General features: G+C 43.0%; 1 protein-coding gene across 1 annotated transcript in view; it reads right to left on the minus strand.

Moving 5' to 3' along the window:
• Positions 1-18,800, minus strand: part of nek11 (NIMA-related kinase 11) — a 131,969-nt gene that overhangs the window by 28,104 nt on the left and 85,065 nt on the right. The gene's annotated exons all lie outside the window — the stretch shown is intronic.

Consider the following 18,800-nt stretch of genomic DNA (forward strand, 5'->3'; position numbering starts at 1 on the left):
AGGAGCTGCCTGGATCTCCCCAGGAGACGCAATGATCTCCCCCTCCCCAGGAGGAGATACCTGTATCTCCCCCTCCCCTATAGATACCTGGATCTCCCCCTCCCCAGGAGATACCTGTACCCCCCCCCCTTCCCAGCTCTGATCTCCCCCATCCACAGGAGCTACCTGAACCTCTCCTTTCTCAAGAGCTGCCTGGATCTCTCCCTCCCCAGTTAGGATCTCTCCCTCCTGGATCTCTCCCTCCCCAAGAGCTGCCTGCATCTCCTCCTCTCCAGGCGATGCTTGGATGTCTCCCTCTCAAGCTTGGATCTTCCCCTCCCCACCTGAAACACACACACAGCATAGCAGGCTCCCTCAGAACCACACAGAGCCCTCAGAGACACACCACAGACAACAACACCACTCACAGCAACAGTGCCCCTCCCCACCCTATGAAACACTCAGAACTGCCTGGATCTCTGCCTCCCAGCACATGATAAACACACACCGCAGACGGCAAAATGGATGAATACACACAGCGGAGGACACAAACACAAATACACAGACATAGACGAAGACAGAGTTTAGTTTAGTTTATTTAGTTTAGTTCAACAGGGACCATGCACAATACACATTGATTACAGAAGTAAAAATATGGCTTGTGCAAGATTATAGCTATATAGCTAATTTCCATCTGTAGTCCCTGGACAGGTAAAACAAATATTAAAATACAATAACATAAACAAGATATACAGTAAACTAGACTGCCTGTGCAGTCGCCTTCGACTGCTTAAGGTATATCCCCGAAACGCGACGCTTCCAGTCCCCAATCATTCCTACCACTCCCGTCCACCTTTTCATGAACGTTTATGATAAATACAAAATATAAAATAAATATATTTAATATCTATACATAGATCAATGACGTGCATATGCTTAAAACCAAATGACTATTGTGAAAATGAAGGAAAAAATGGGGCAAATGGTAACACTGTTTTAATGGTTCACTATTACAGTGGATATACCACATTAGGTACAGTGTAATAACCAGTGTAACAATATTTAATACCACGTCATACCAGTGTGACACCATGTACCAATTTTGTACTTATATCATGTAGGCTATTTGTGTGTAAGTGGTATTACATGGTATTGCATATTTGTACACTGGTATTACACTAGTATTACATGGTATTACATATTGTTACACTGGTTATTACACTGTACCTGGTATTGCCTATTTTTACACTGGTATTACACTAGTATTACATGGTATTAGATATTGTTACACTGGTTATTACACTGTAGGCCTACCTGATATGGTAGATTCACTGAAATGGTGAACCATTAAATTAATGAGTTACCGGGCAAATCAATCCACCCAGTCAGAAGTTATGGGCCAAATAAAAATTCCACCATTTTGAAAGTGTTGACCTCCAAACTCGAATCAGTTCATGAACCTACCCTGCAGCATTCACACACCAAATCTGGGACAAATCCATCCACCCGGTCAGAAGTAATGGGCCAAACAAAAATTCGGCCATCTTGAATTCGGCCATCTTGAAATTGTTGACCTCCAAACTCGAATCAGTTCATGAACCTACCCTAGAACATTCACACACCAAATCTGGGACAAATCCATCCACCCGGTCAGAAGTTATGGACCAAACAAAAATTCGGCCATCTTGAATTCAGCCATCTTGAAAGGGTTAACCTCCAAACTGTAATCAGTTCATGAACCCACCCTAGAGCATTCACACACCAAATCTGGGACAAATCCATCCACCCGGTCAGAAGTAATGGGCCAAACAAAAATTCGGCCATCTTGAATTCGGCCATCTTGAAATTGTTGATCTCCAAACTCGAATCAGTTCATGAACCTACCCTAGAACATTCACACACCAAATCTGGGACAAATCCATCCACCCGGTCAGAAGTTATGGACCAAACAAAAATTCGGCCATCTTGAATTCGGCCATCTTGAAAGTGTTAACCTCCAAACTCTAATCAGTTCATGAACCCACCCTAGAGCATTCACACACCAAATCTGGGACAAATCCATCCACCCGCTCAGAAGTAATGGGCCAAACAAAAATTCGGCCATCTTGAATTCGGCCATCTTGAAATTGTTGACCTCCAAACTCGAATCAGTTCATGAACCTGCCCTAGAGCATTCACACACCAAATCTGGGACAAATCCAAACATCCGTTCAAAAGTTATCGCGTTAACACGAAAGACCTTACGCGGCGGACGCGGCGGACGCGGCGGACGCGGCGGACGCGGCGGACGCGGCGGACGCGGCGGACGCGGCGGACGCGGCGGACGCGGCGGCGGACGCGGCGGCTGTGCACGCAAAACCATTACATCCTTGATGCTCCGCGTTTCGGGGATATAATGCACGCAAAACCATTACATCCCCGACGCTCCGCGTTTCGGGGATATAACAAGTAAGCACATCCTTAGGCCATGGGTCATACCCCCCCCACACACACACACATTAAAATGGCATACAGTGTAAGTCATATTTTAAAAAACATATGATTAATGTTGACAAGACTGGTTGGCAGAGACACTCACACAGACACTCATAGACTTTGAGCTCTCTCTCTCACACGTGCACGCACGCACGCATTCACGCACACACACACACACACACCACAAACACTCACTCACATATTGACTTTTAGCTCTCTCTCTCACTCACTCTCATTGGATTCATTATTTTTCAGACAGGATAGTATGAGATAGACAGGAAATTGCAGTTTGTAGTTGGGGGAGAGAGAGGGGCAAATGACCAGGTCCAGAATCAAACCCGGGTCGCCGGTGTAGCAGTGTAGTTTGAGCCACGCCTGGGCCACTCGCTGTATTTTTTCCACAAAATAGACCTCAACTACTGCTGCTTGCACAAAAGGCAAAGCAAGTTCTTACACCACCAAAAGGAAACAGTTTTTAAAACATTTTCAAAACACATTTGGAAAAGAATGCACTGTACTGATTTGCGAAAAAGTGTCAAGGATCAGAATTCGTGTTACCGTAGGCTACGTCTACATCTGGCTACCTTGAGAGGTAGCTGTGAAATATTAGTGCTAGGATTTAGCAATCATTTCGCAATCATGTAATTTCAAACGCTTTTGTGTATAAGCAGTTGCAATAAACTGTAAGCACTGCAACTCACAGATCACTTTAATTTCCCCCATGACTCCACAGCCACAGTGAAGACAGGTAGTTGTCTTTTAAACACCTTCCTGTCTGAAACAAAAAAATCTGTCCCTGAAATCAAGTATTAATATTGTCGTGGTTTCCAATCGATGTGACAATCACCAGACCATGTGATTATGGGATAAAATAGAGATAAGTTAGAAGACAATTCAATCAATAGGCAAATACACCAGCATAGATTGTTGATGGAGACTTTATTAACTCGACTCAGGTTAGGGACATTGTACAAACAAGTTCAACGTACAAGTTTCCAATGCAATACATCTTAGACTTGAAACATTTCAGCAAGACAACAAGTTTCTGCAAAACCAAAGTTTTCCCAAAGGCTAAGTTTTTCTCAGAGACTAAGTTTTCTCAGAAACTAAGTTTTCCTCAGAGACTGAGTTTTTCTCCGAGACTAAGTTTTTCTCGGAGCCTAAGTCTTTTCAATAAACTAAGTCCCATAAACCAAAGTCGAGAATTACTTACTGCAAAAGCCAGACAGCAAACCGCGAAGTTGATCAACTGAGGAGATGCTTCAGGTGGTCTCTGGGACTCCGTTGGCAAAAATCCTCTCGAGCTCTGGGCTCGTCGTCTTTTATGCTCCCAGGTGTGGGGCATCTTGTGCACCTGACCAATCCCTGTCCTTTGTCCACCTGGATTGACCACCTCTCGGCCAATCGAATATCAGATGACGTTATGATATGTCGGGGAAATTTTATAATCGTGGATTTATTGACGGGAGTTTTCCAAAAAGAATAAGTTTCGAGGAGGTTTTTGGGTTTTTAATTAATTCTGAACAGTGACATCATGTGCTTTCCAGAGGCGATTCTAGGTTCAAATGGGGCCCCAAGCGAAAGTGCAAAAGAATGAACTTCTGCACCAAAATCACCACTACTGTAGTATAGTATAGGCTGCTATCCATTGTCTAGGAGCTCAGGGGTCCCAATCGATTGTTGGTCTTGGTATCTAGCTAGTGGCTAGATACGCCTCTGGTGCTTAAATCATTTTCTTCATTAAAACTGGGAGCAGGTATCAGACCTGTCACCTAGACTTTGTTATCTATAACTTATGTCCAGATCTAACGAAGTTGCAGTATGTACATTGTGTTTCGATCCTACATGCAGGGACGTTACTGGGCCTGGGACAAAGCAATTTGAAAGGGCCTCTGACCCAATGTATACTGTGTATTGAGGACCCAATTATGGGCCTCCTCTGTTGGTGTCCCTGCCTACATGGACAAGGAAACTCCCGTTTTGTTCTTTTGGAGTCACGGGCATACAGGTGCACTCAAGCGAGGCACACAGTAAATTCCACAATGCCCATTCAACACCCAGAGAGCAGGCCTGGATTTAAACGAACTCTATAAGTGTTGAACTAACGCTGCAACACCCACTGTGCAGTTTCGGTTTAGCAACATCTGCTGCTAGCTGAATCTTCTAGGTCGTCGCGCCCCTTGGTCTCTTACAATGGGGAACTTCCCAGCGACGGCCTAGCTTCACGTAGACTTTCAGTCAGCCACATTATATGCATGTGGAGAGGGATTCTCTATTAGTATATGGTCATATCTAAGGATAACCACCTTTATCTTTTTCATTACTAGAGTTTTAATAAGAACTAATTTAACGCCTACCTAATGTACTAATTAATATGTTTTTCTTCTCCTCACTTTAAGGCATGGGCATGTAAGCTAAGGCACACACACACACACACACAGGCCCACATACAAGCCTCCTCGTACAGGCAGTGCTGTACACCTGCATTTGGCAGACTGCCCATCATTGTCTCTGTCAAGCGTGGCTGCTCTTACTAACACACATACACACACTCTGGCTTTCTGAGTCTCTGTTCAACATAAGAGAGTAGTTAAAATATTTAAAGTAAGAACTGAAACATGCAGATATAATAGAAATAAAAGTATATAAACGTAATAATAGTAATATAATTATAATGCAAGTAGTATAATATACGGTTCGTTTTTATTATCCTTTAGGTGCAAGCACAAACTAATCTGTCACTCTATATACCAGATTTCCTCCACAACATGAAACAAATACACCTCTTTATTTGGTGGACTACAGTGTACAGATTTGGAAGGTCTGTCTGTCTAAGAAAACATTAAAAGGATCCAAAAATGTGATTGTTATGGTTGGCAGAAAAATTCTGTCGATTTCATTCTTTCATATGGTATTGACTTCACATTGTTTTCACTCTGAAAAATGGCAAACTTGATTCGGCAGCATGTCCTTCTGAAACCCCTTAAAAGTGCATGATGTTGAACAGTTAAAGAGAAAAGGAGAAAAAGGAGCAGAGTTTGAAATGGATCTGCTGGCATGTTACGTAAAAGCCATCTGGGAGAGAAGGAGGTTTTGAGTTGTACTGTGACATCTTTACAGGTGTGTGTGTGTGTGTGTGTGTGTGTGTGTGTGTGTGTGTGTGTGTGTGTGTGTGTGTGTGTGTGTGTGTGTGTGTGTGTGTGCGCGCGCGTGTGTGCGCGTGTGCGTGTGTGTGTGTGTGTGCACGTGTGTGTGTGTGCGTGAGAGAGAGAGAGAGAGAGAGAGAGAGAGAGAGAGAGAGAGAGAGAGCGTGAGCAAGCGAGAAAGAGACAGAGAGACAGACCGAGGGCTATGAGGGCTATGGCTCACTGGATAAGACACATCCAGTCAGGAAGTGTGTGTGTGTGTGCGTGTGCGTGTGCGCGCGCGCGCGCGCGTGTGTGTGTGTGTGTGTCTGTGTGTGTGTGTGTGTGTGCGCAGTATCTGTGTATAGTACCTGGAAAACATGTAGAAAGTGTGTGTGGGTGCCGTGTGAGTGATTGATTGTGTGTGTGTGTGTTTGTAAGTGCCTGTGTAACTGGGTGTACGTGTAAGTATTCTAGGTATATACTGTATAGGTGTTTTTTCCTATATTATTATTCTAAATCAATTCTCCAGGTAATTTGCACATACTTTGCATTGACCGAATGACCTATGTATCTATGCAACACAGGCACATGTATAATGCAAGTGCACTGAGAGAGAGAGAGAGAGAGAGAGGACGTCAATCGTTGCTTACTGAACTCTGTGCACTGAACAAAAATCTTGCAAAGAAATGCAGCCACCATGCTGTGGCGAGACGCACGAGAGGTGCATGCGGTACGCCATGCATTAAACATGTGTGCATACGCACCGAAACACCTGCTTCACTCACTATACGGCTCTATGCATAAGCATGCCTCAAGTATCCCACCAACGCCATATGAATGCAGAGAGCGGATCTCGCTACTAAAAGTCACCTAGAACCAGAAGACGACAACACTTGAAACCACAGCTATGAACATCAATCGTGGAATCAACACTGTGTATTATGTGTAAGCCTGTCACGATATACGATAAGTCAATAAATCGGACGATAACTTTTTACAAGAACGATCACTTTTCTGGCCCCGATAAGTAGGCTAACGATAAGTTATTTGCGTGATGTTTTGTTTTCCCTCTCTCCCTTTCTCTACCGTAGCCATAAGACTACTGATGGCGCGTTATAGGCCAACGCAGCGCAATGGCGCTTAAATGTTGGTGTAATTTTAAGTTTCAGTGCAGTTCTGGTTGGGAAAAAGTGCATTGATCTGGCTACTTGCGTCTTTGAAATAGAACGCTGGTGTTCCCGCGCGTTACGCCTCGACAAAGAATCAGCGCTAGAGACTAGGAGCGCAATATTCTTCCAGTCTCGGTCAGCGCATCTGCAACGTTCCTCAGAGAGGGGAATGAACAGCTCCAACACGGAGGCAAATGTTCATTTTGAAACATGCGCAGCAACCCAATATCCACGACGAAGACGTGTTTGTGCAAACATGAAATAGTGGTGCCGTCGCGACAAACTTGCTCTGAGGCTGTTATTTTAAACCTCGCCGAGTTTCCACTATTATTTCAATGCGCCTCCTACCCCGGCGTTCGTTGTCTGTTCTTTTTGTGATTTTCGCTATATTTCTTGTTTATTTAGACCTAACAATATGAGTAGGCAGTCCGCAAGCAAATCATGAAGATAAGATTTGTGGATTTAAATCTGTCAGGAGAATGTGAACGGTTGAGCGCGCTACAGGGGAAACAGAGGCGTGGCGACTCATAACTCATAAGAATCAATGTATGGGCGTTCATAAAGGACTTTAAAGTGCGCAGAATTGCAACTTCTTCCAGTCGAGGGTATCGGAGAGAGAGAGAGAGAGAGAGAGAGAGAGAGAGAGAGAGAGAGAGAGAGAGAGAGAGAGAGAGAGAGAGAGAGAGAGAGAGAGCTGGAACTTCTGGAACTGTGCGTCTGTTCATGCTCTTTTGCTTTTTGCTGATGTTGAAATGCCTTCAACAGGGCTGATTTGGGTTTTGACTGACAATTAGCTAGTAACAACGTGCATTTGTTTGAAATAAGCTGTCTAAGTAATAGCCTAATTTGTGAATTAACAATACCCCACCAGTAGGTTATTTTACATCACACCATGGATAGGCCTATAAGCCATTCAGTGTGCTTGAGAAAGATAAATAACAGAAAATGTTAAAGAAAGACTATATAACTTACCTTAATAATAAATACAAAAAAGCCTATTTAGAGTCTATTATGCTCCATGAGGATGTATTTAAAAACATATATATATCCCCCGCCGTGATGCTTTAAAAATGTGAAGGGGTGTAGTCACATTTTTATTGCATTTTTACGTCATTATATTGTTTGACACATTTCTTCTTGGAGCAGGCGTCAATCTTAATTATTTAAACCTCTGAGTCTGAGTCCAAATGTTACATTCAATGTTTCAAGAAGGAGGCCGCACCTTGCATAGCAGTGTTTTTTATTGCACATTATATTGTTTGAAAATGGCGAGAGAGACAATATTATCGATTATCGCAATAATTTCTTGTTATCGTTATCGTCTGGCAAAAATTGTTATCGTGACAGGCCTAATTATGTGTATGTTATCATTTTTTATAACTTTATGTTATTTATATATATTTTTTTTTTGGGGGGGGGGCTTTTTGGGGGCTTTACATGTTTTTATTGGATGCTATTAGACAGTACAATGGAGAAGAGACAGGAGGTGAGTTGGGTAAGAGAGATGGGGAAGGGCCAGCAAAGGACGCGGGCCGGGAATCGAACCTGAGTCGGCCGCATAGTAGACTAGTGCCCTACCGTTAGCGCCACGTCAGGGCCATTATGTGTATATTATATATGTATTGTTGTTTTATAGTTTTGGTTTTGTCCCAGTGCCTCTCTTGTCATTTTAACATCTGCCATTCAACATCAAAGGACCACTATGGAAATAAGCTTCCGAGCTTTATTGTATTATCCTGACGCTCTGATTTTACGATTTGAGTATGCGGTGCAGTTTATGTGGAACTTAATCATGCATTTATTTTTCTAACCCTTGTGTTGTGTTCGGGTCATTTTTGAAAACACACTTTCCTTTATTTTCTTGGAATGAGGCTTCATCTAATCCTCAGTCACAATCATTTCAACACAAAAAAAATATGTGTTATCATTTTAGTAAATTTTAAAGGTCCAAAAAAAAAAAAGTTACATCTGTGGTGTTCGGGTCAAAATTGACCCGGCATAGATTTTTGGTTGTTTTATGCATTTCTGAAAAGCTGTTGGTTGCCCTTTGTCTTCAGTTTGGTGATTCATGTTGAGGAAAATATATTTCTTGCCTCAAAAATTTTTTGCCAGCTTTTTCACATTACAAATCCAATATGGCCGCCGGACAGTCCCATACACTACAATGCGTCATATCTCCTGTTGTGAAAGGAGTACAGATGTATTTCTGGTGTCTACTCATATGTTTTCATGGTCAGGGAATCCATTTCTGAATTACATAATGAGATGTTTTGCACATTTGTTTGCAAAATAATTTTTTGCACATTATTTTGTCCAAAAAACGTATCAAAATTCATAATGGCACCAAAACATGTAGAACTGGTCTTATACTTTCCATAAAGTAAATAAGCCAATGAGATAATGGTCCATGTTCATAGCATAGTGGATTCAGATGAATAGTGTGACTTTTTTCATGTTAATTGAGGTGTTCATTTCCTATATCTTTGCATTAGATTGGCGAAATAGTGTGACTCTGACAAAATTGTTATTTTGTATATTTACCACACTAAAATCATATAAATATTGAAAAACAGCAAGTCAACATATTTAAACATTGATTTTATGCACTGAAAAACTAATTTAGTTGACATTTGGTCTTTATCCTGCTATAAATCTCTTTGGGTTGGTTTGGACCCGAACATCACAAATGTCACTTTTGATGATATTTTCTAATATTAGAGAAAAACTAATACAATAAAATTGGGGGTTGTTGTACTCTCATATCAGCTGTAATACATGGACAACATAGTCACTAATTGTATCACTTTAGGACATATTAATAGTGAATTTATGCAGGTTTTGATAGTTTTGGTCATCAAAAACGATTTGCATAATGTAAGATAAAAGACCTGTGATGTCAAAAAGATGAATAAATAAAGTACTATTTCCATGGATATGAATATATACCAAGTTAGCTATGAGATCAAAAACAATAGTTGATGAGAACTAGTGTTTTTAGGTATTTTATGGCTGAGTTTTGTTATCACGGGTCAAAACCCGAACACCACAGGTGTATGCAGCTTATGAACACAACACAAGGGTTAAATAAGAACTGAGATTGTCAATCACGCATAATCTACAAAAACTGATATGAAGATAGCAATAGTAAATAGCAATAGTATTTGTACAGCACATCATTATACACAACACAACTGCCATTCAATGTGAAAAGAGAAAAGAAAGAGAACAGAGAAGCAAAAATATATCGTAGCAAAGAGAGATATCCTCCGCGCTCCTGCACTTCACTTGGTAAATGCAGGGGAAGAAAGGAGTCACCGGAGCATCTTCAGATGTGGAAAAGCACCAAGACTAACGTTTCGACGTTCACACGTCTTCTTCAGAGTCAATATGGCAAACCTGGGTAGGAAAAAATATATATTGTAGAGAGTATTCTAGGTATACAGTATGTCATTTCACCTTGTCTGGATTTTGCCCTAGATAGCTAGAATTTAATGGTGTATAAGGAGATAGTATTGATGTAAAAAGTGGACTGCATTTCTGTGATAAGCTGTGGTTAAACTTTTATCACTGCCTCAGATTGATTTATTATTTTCTATAATTTATTTTTAACTCTATTGAGTTCCATCTGAGTGCTTGTACAGATTTATTGCTGACAGCTGAGTATACCACTGACACATTCATTCATCTTAACCAGAGGGGCGGATATGTGATGTCTAATGCACTGTATAGCCGTGTATGGTGGAGGTGGGCGTACTGTATTGCTGAAGTCTGTCTTGTTTGTTTGTTTGTCTGTTTGTTTGTTAGTTTGTTTTGTTTATTTTGCTCTTTTTTCTGTAAAAAGGGGCGGAAATGAAATTTTCACAAACAAGTCACCGCTCATTTCTCAAAAGAGCATCCAAGCCTGAGCAAACTTCAGGGGGGAAAAAATGCTGTGATGACAGTTAACTCATTTAGCAACAAACAACAAACAAGGAGAAAACTAATAATAAAAAAGCCTGAAGAAGCGCCTAAAGACACTCAGCTGGCGTAATTGGTGTCATTATAGCATTCAAGTAGCACAGCTATAGGAGACATAGTTGGATGAAATGTGACGGAGTCACACAGAGCAGAAATATATGACAGAAACAGGAGAACACACAGCAGCATGTCAATATGGTGTGTGTGTGTGTGTGTGTGTGTGTGTGTGTGTGTGTGTGTGTGTGTGTGTGTGTGTGTGTGTGTGTGTGTGTGTGTGTGTGTGTGTGTGTTTGTGTGTCTTAGTGTGTGCATGCTGATGCATGTGTGTTATTGCACGTGTGTATTTCAATGTTTCTGCGTGCACGGTCTGTGTACAGTAGGTAGTTTGTAAGTTTGTGTGTGTGTGTGTGTGTGTGTGTGTGTGTGTGTGTGTGTGTGTGTGTGTGTGTGTGTGTGTGTGTGTGTGTGTGTGTTAGGCATGGTACGGTTTGCGTCACAAACCGAAATCGTACGGTTTGCATGTCACGGAACGGGGTAGTGCGCGACCGCACGGTGCCCACGGTTTCCAAAAAAAAAAAGAGTGACCACCGGCGGACGACGCAATTAAAATCCTACTACTTTTACAAGCATAAAACACAAAGACTACGTAGGATATTGAGTGTGGAAAGACTGATTTCTATCAGCCAACTGAAAGGCATAATGTAACAGCATGCACCAGCTGAGTAGGCTACAGTAGCCTACAAGCAAGCGCAGGTCGGTCAGCGCGTCTCTCTCTTCCCCCTCTCTCTCCACGTTAGCGCAAGTGTCACTGCCCCCAGCCTTTATTCTGACCAATTTAAATTAAATGAACATGAATTTACAAAAAATGACAGATTAGCAGAGCAAAGTAGACTTACGTTACAGTAGTGTAGGTTATATCCACGTGACATTGGATGGGGATTCCGGACGGCATAATGCGAGATATGAACATATCCATCAGATTCACTGCGCTGTCCTTAAAGGAACAGACCACCCTTTTTTGATTTTTACACATTTGCAGTATTTCCCGGCATTATTCATGAATGTGCATATCATTTTCTCCTCAGTGTTTTCAGTACTTAGATTTATCGGATTAGAATTATTAGCATAGCTTAGCATAATCACTGGAAGTAACTGGTAACTTTAGCATCAAGCCACAAGTGATCACTGGACGGAATTAAATTGCCGTTTTACACTCTGGTGAATTTTACATTCATTTTAAAGTAGTTTATAAGTACATTTGATGATGTTTTATTTTGTACCATAGACTTGCATTGCTATGCTTAATTTGGCTATACTGTTAGACGAGGCAATGCAAACACATAGACGAAAATGATATGCACATTCATGAATACTGCTTGGAAATACTGCAAATATGTGAAAATCAAAAAAGGGTGGTCTGTTCCTTTAACTGCAATCAACTGTAGGCATAATTACATGTAGCCAGCTAAACTCTGATGGAATGAGGGGGGCTTTGCAATGTTGCCTAGTTAACATTGATGTTTAACACTATAACCAAAATAAAATGAGTTTTGTGAAACATTCTTGTGAATACACTTCTAAAAAAACGATCTTTTAAAATGATTTGTTACCTTAACTTTCACATTTTAACATAACTTAACCCTATCACTTGTTCACCTGAAATTGAATTTGACTTCTGATTTTACTTCTACGCTTCTCACGGCCGGCAGTTTCATGATAGGAAGCAACTTCATCCTAAACGCAAAACTCGCAGAAAGCGGTATCAAAATAAAAGTACAATTCGTTCTCAGTGTGTCATTGACCAAAATAGTCATACTGCACTGACCTAATGGTCCCATTGCCCACAGGAGTGTAGCTGATTCATTTTTACACGTCAAATGTGTTATAGTATGTAATATTTGAATATTTGTCAACTTAAAAGTTAGGACTTAGTTCTCCTTTTTTGTGAAATAAATGGAAGCATGTTAAAATCATTGATATCTTTCCTCTTTCAGTAACTTCACCTTGTTGGTTAAATGAAGTCAAATTCAACATACCCATGATAAGCTTACATTTTCATTCTAATTGTTATTTTATACATTTCCAGTGCATAATACATTTTATTTAAAAAAAAACAACAACAAAAAAAAACAACAACCGTATAAAACCGAAAACCGTGACCTTGAAACCGTGATATGGACCGAATCGTGACTTTTTTGAACCGTACCACCCCTAAGTGTGTGTGTGTGTGTGTGTGTGTGTGTGTGTGTGTGTGTGTACGTGCGTGTGTGCGTGTCTGTGTGGGTGTGTTTGTGTGTGTCTGCGTGCGTACAGTACATGTGTGCGTGTGTGTGTGTGTGTGTGCGTGCGTGCATGCGTGCGTGTTTGTGTGTGTGTGTTTGCATGTGTGCGTGTGTGTGTGTGTGTGTGTGTGTGTGTGTGTGTGTGTGTGTTTGCATGTGTGTGTGTGTGTGTGTGTATGTTTGTATGTGTGTCAATAGTGCTGTGTGCATTTCAGTTTGTGTACATGTATGTGGATTTGTGTTTGTTTGGGTGTGTGTGTGTGTGTGTGTGTGTGTGTGTGTGTGTGTGTGTGTGTGTGTGTGTGTGTGTGTGTGTGTGTGTGTGTGTGTGTGTGTGTGCATGCATGCGTGTGTATATACAGTATGGTGAAACTTGATACAATTAACTCCTGTAAATAGCACCCACATAAACATCCGGATCGATGCAAATGCTTTCCTGTATAAAAACAGCTGACACACCAGTCCACACCAATCACAATTAAAGTGCCAATGCAAATAGCTCATCAATACCTTGTTCTTCTTACGGAGCAAAAAAAAGTACTCCAAGACAGCTCATCAATCCAGGCACAATACATAGGCCTAATTAGGGTGCCAATTCTTTATCCCGTCCCATTTACTCTCAGGGCGCTGACCTTCGCAACGGAGAGGAGAGGATGGGAGGGCGGGACAGGAGCACAGACCTCCTCTGAGGAAGACGTGTCAAAAGTAAAAGTAAAAGTAAAAAAAGAAAAAAAGAAACACAATTTCCTTCCAACACAAGTAACTTATCCAAGTAACCAGTAAACCCATGTACTTGTCTTACAATCAGCTAACTCTGCACTGGTTGGATCAAGTTTGTTGAAGGTCCTTGTTAGGTTTTCAGTGTTTTTCAGTAACAACACAGTCTATCTATCTCATTAGGTACAATGGAGTAAGTGGTGCAGCAGCTATGTAATGTCATGTGCTAGTGTTGTAATTACACCACAAATGTAGTTTTACTTTTACTTTTGACACTGAGGACAGTCACATTGAAAAGTGTGAGAGTTTTTTGGATCCAAGCGGCGAGTCAAGTTTTAAAGGTACACTGTTTGAGATTTGTAGTTGTTTATTTCTTGAATTCATGCTACCCATTCACTAATGTTACCTTTTCATGGATACTTACCACCACCATCAAATTCTAAGTATTCATTATGACTGTGAAAATAGCCATTTTCATACATGAAAAGGGGGATCTTCTCCATGGTCCGCCATTTTGAATTTCCAGAAATAGCCATTTTGAGCTGCAAAAATGACTGTACTTGGGCCATACTAGAAAATATTAGTTTATTACTTAGTAAACTTTCATGAAAAGATCAAATTTGGCAATAGGCAACCCAGTTTCAATGAGCAGCATAGTTGCAGAACCTTTTTTGACCATTTCCTGCACAGTGTCCCTTTAAATTAGTAATTAGTCACATTGTTTTCATTCAAATTTCAAATCTGTCTTTCAAAGTGGCTAGTCTCCTCGCAAAAAGTGTAAGTCACATGGAGAAAGGGCAGCATTTTGTTTTATTTACAGTGGCTAGTCACATTGAAAACAAACTGAAAGATTATATTTTTATTTTAATCGGAAATGCTAGTCACACTTTTAATTTATTCTTTCATAAACCACTGAAGGTTGGATAAAACCATAGCTGTTCTCCTTTTGGCACACCCAAGGACAACTGTAATATTGCTTTGAGGATTGTGTAAACCTGAGATAGGCCCAACACCGGAATCCTAGTCTCGTGCTCTGCTCCTTAAACTCTGGAGTGTAGAAAACATTTCATTTTAATTCCTAATTTACCAAGTTTCCGTATTATGATGAGATCTCAGTCGTAGATCTCCCTAGTTCCAGAATAATTGTGTGATTGCACTCAATTAATATAAACTGTTCTTATTATGAATATTCCAACAATATCGGTTAAGTCTGAGTCCAGCTGTCAAGGGTTTTATATCCATTTACTTGTAGAACTGATTTGCATGCGGCCGACTAGTTTCTTTATGCATGTCCATCCCATATGAGAGACGTCTAGAATAAATCAGAGGTTAAGGTTGCTGGAAGGTACCATACTTATGAGATCCTAAGCCCCATACACTTTACCCCTATTCGACTGCAATAGGAGGCGAGAGGTGTATGTCAAGAGCTACACCCAAAAAGATCTGATCACCCCGCTTAAGTTCCAGTTTACAATAACATATTTTTATCCTAAGTAGACACCATTGACACTCGGGCTGACCCGAAGTATAGCGTCCCACTCCACATGGAGAAATGTCCTTGGAGCTGCTACGTTTCGACAGTACAATAACCTTATGAAGGAATAAACGGGATCTACAACAAAATATAGATCAATGAAAGTTTTATTACAAGACAAATCTAATTCTACGACAAAGTACAATTTTGAAAGAAAGTCAATGCATACCTGAACAAGAGGAAAGGCTACACGAACGAGAGATTCGCGGAGGATCTGGATACAGATAAAACCTGATAGAATTCATATTTCCCCCGTCTTAAATGAATATTTACCACGTGGGTCACCTTAGCCAGGTAGCCAATAGGCTGCGACTATTCATTTGGGCTGGGCTACTGTAACCCAGAGGGGTTGGGCAAATGCCCGACTCTTCATTCATTCCTATGATTCTAAATCTTTAATAAATCATCTACGACCATTTTCAACACCAATACCTTGTCACCACCCGAAATATGACCATCAGATTGATACCAAACACATCGTAGCAATTTTCAACATGTCATAGTAAGCATTTAAATCACACATCTCAGATCTGGCGGGAACTCCTGTAAGGTGAGCTTTGAACATCTGGCCGGCTGACCAGAGGTGTGCGCGGAACACACCCTAGAGGGGGGTGCGCGCTGAAATCAGCTGGAGAGCGCGCGGGAACGCACTGGCCCGGAGGTTCCGTGGGTTATCACGCCTGGAGGTGCGCAAATGGAACAGGTGGCCAGGGTCTCCGAGCGATTACTCGAAGGGGGGTACGCACTCACACAGTACTTTTGAGATCCCGATGTAAGATATGCAAAGTTTATCTCCGAAGTGAGAAGATAGCATAGAGGAGCCAAAACAATGGTGATAGATTACAAACAAAAGGCATTGAAATAAAGAGAAGAAACGCAAACAAATGTTAATATCGTGCCCCTGAGCCACCAGCGCTGTGAATTCAGCGCTTCTTCGTCAGGGCCCATATGGGGGGATGTTACAATTGTACAGGAAGATGTTAATTCCTGCTTGGCATTGCTGCCTGTCGCACCTCCTCCGGTGCCCATGGGTCAGCTGCAGGATCGTCAGTCAGGAACCACTGCTCATCAACGTTTCGCTCCTTTAATCTTGAAACGTCTCGCGTGTGTCGGAGCAGTGACAGGGACGTCTCCCTGTCACCCCCTGCAGCTGAAAGGTGTTGTTCCCTGCAACTGTTGTCTGGGGGTTAGGTGTTATTCCCCCAGGTTCTGTCCTGAGCCAAAAGCTCCCTTTCTTCGCCTCCTCCGCCAGTTCCTTTGTTGCCTTCCTTAGCCTTCCTCCAGTGACTCCCACGCCCTTCAGGGGGCCTATCCCATGGGTAGATCATGGTCTTCCAGCCCACCTCCCAGCACTCAGCAGCCAGCTCGGAGTATTTGGCTTTCTTTCGGTCAAAGGCAGCCTCGATCCCTTCCTCCATTGGCACAGTGAGCTCAATGAGGGCTACCGCTCTAGCATTTACAGACCACGCCACTATGTCTGGTCAGAGAGATGTGGTGGTAATTTCTGTGGGAAACTGATCTTGTCCAGGTCAACCTTCATGCTCCACTCCTGGCCAGGAGTGAAAGGCCTTGCGGTTTCTCTGCCTGATGCTTCTGATTCCTCCTTCCTCGACAAAGATGGTGGGTTGCTCTACCGGCGATGATGTTCTGCTTCCCTATTTGTACTCCTCCAGCACTTCGGCTAGCTTTCTCAAGATCTGGTCATGGCGCCATCTGTAGTGACCCTGTGAGAGTGCGACTTTGCAGCCTGACAAGATGTGCAGGATTCTTACGTTTTGGGGCATTGCAGAGTGCACAACATTCCTCATTTCCAAACCACTGGTGGAGGTTCCGGGGACAGGGAAGCGTGTCGTAGGTTGAGCGAATAAGGAAGCTGAGTCTTGCCTGTGGGATCTTCCACACGTCTGACCAACTGATGTTCCTGTTTGAGATTCCCTCCCAAGTTGTCCAGCTTCCTTGCCGTCCCTGAGACACAGCCTTGATCTTATAGTGGTCTTCCTCCATCCTCGTCACCTCCGTCACCACCATCTCCTTTCTTTCTTTGCGGTGGGCCTTGGACCAGAAGCGTGGTGCTTCTCCCCATCCTAGGCCTGCTCTTCCTACTTTCCCTCTGCCCACAGTCTCCTTGTGCTGCAGCCTGCTCACAGCTTGGTCGACCTCGGTCGTTCCACTAGCGGCCAGTCAGGACCTTGGAGTTAGCATTCCTAACCGACTCGTCTGTGGACTCCCGAAGCTCCAGCACCAACCTGGTCTTTTTTTGCATGTATACCCAGCTGTAGCGATCTCAGAGGTAGCTGGAGCATGTTCCTCCCAAAAAGGCTGGCTTCAGAGAGGCACCGTGGCAGCCCCAACCACTTTCGGATGAATGAGTTGGCGATTCAGCGCCACAACAAAGCCAGCCCGCCTGCCGCTGAGTCCACGCCCAGCCCGTCTACCACTGAGTCCACGCCCAGCCCGCCTGCCGCTGAGTCCACGCCCAGCCCGCCTGCCGCTGAAAATCCAGGCCCATCGATCGTCCCAGAGCCCACAATGGCCGACTCAAAGTCCCTACATCAATTGAAGAGGGAGAGAACGATTGCCAAACTGAGGTTCACCCGGCATGCAAATTCACTTTTAAAGTCCTGCAAGAAAATGTCGGCAGAAGAATTGATGGAAGCCTTCAGCAAGGTCAAGATTGAGGCTGAAAAGGTGATGGAGGCAAATAAGGAGGTGGGGATCTTCACTGAAGAGGCGGAGCTCGAAGCCTCTGCGAAAGCAGACATCGGCGCTGAGGTAACGCACAGAAACTGGAGGAGGTGGAGGACATCATCCAGAAGGTGCTGTGGCACAGTTTCGGCTGCTTCGAACTCTCTCTTGCACTGGAGGCAGCTGAAAAGGACTGCAAATGTTTGACTGCTAAGAAGCCTGACCTGAAGCTGGAGGTCTACGAGCTGATGCTCAGCAACCTTGAGAGGCTGGTGGAGAGGGCAAAAGACACCATGCGACAATGGACTCAGTGGGTCCCAGAAGAAGAGCGACTTGACTTCAAGCAGCGGATCTGTAGTGTGGAGGGCTCGCTGCTAGAGTTGACCTCCAAGCCTGTGCAGCCACCTGAACTTGACCACGCCACAATGTCTGCAGTCAGTCAAGATGGCGTCGGATCCACGTGCGAGTTTAGGTGCGGTGGCTGCCAGCATGGAGTGAAGATGTCAATCCCGGAAGAGGGAGAACTGGTCAAAGATGTGGCAAGCTGGGACACCGCTGAAAATAGGCACAGCAAGAAGTCACATGTCAAATACCCCTGGGTGGAAGATCCAGCAGCCTTTCCGAATAGGACAGCAGTTGAAGCAACTTCCCCATGGACAGAAAAGCAGTCGGCAAGGAAGCCAAAATTGAAGGCGGCCAACAAAGCTCAAGTCCAGGTGAAGCAGAGGGCTGCTGTCAAAGTGTTCAAAGATGTGGCAAGCTGGAATTGGCCTGCGCGGAAGAGCAACTTGACTGTTCCAAAGCCTCACCCCATGAGTACACCAGCCGGTACCACCTGGAATAGCTGGAGTCTGCATAACCTGCTCAGGGTCTA

Source organism: Engraulis encrasicolus, chromosome 5 (assembly GCF_034702125.1).
Source record: "Engraulis encrasicolus isolate BLACKSEA-1 chromosome 5, IST_EnEncr_1.0, whole genome shotgun sequence".
In the NCBI taxonomy this organism is placed as follows: Eukaryota; Metazoa; Chordata; class Actinopteri; order Clupeiformes; family Engraulidae; genus Engraulis; species Engraulis encrasicolus.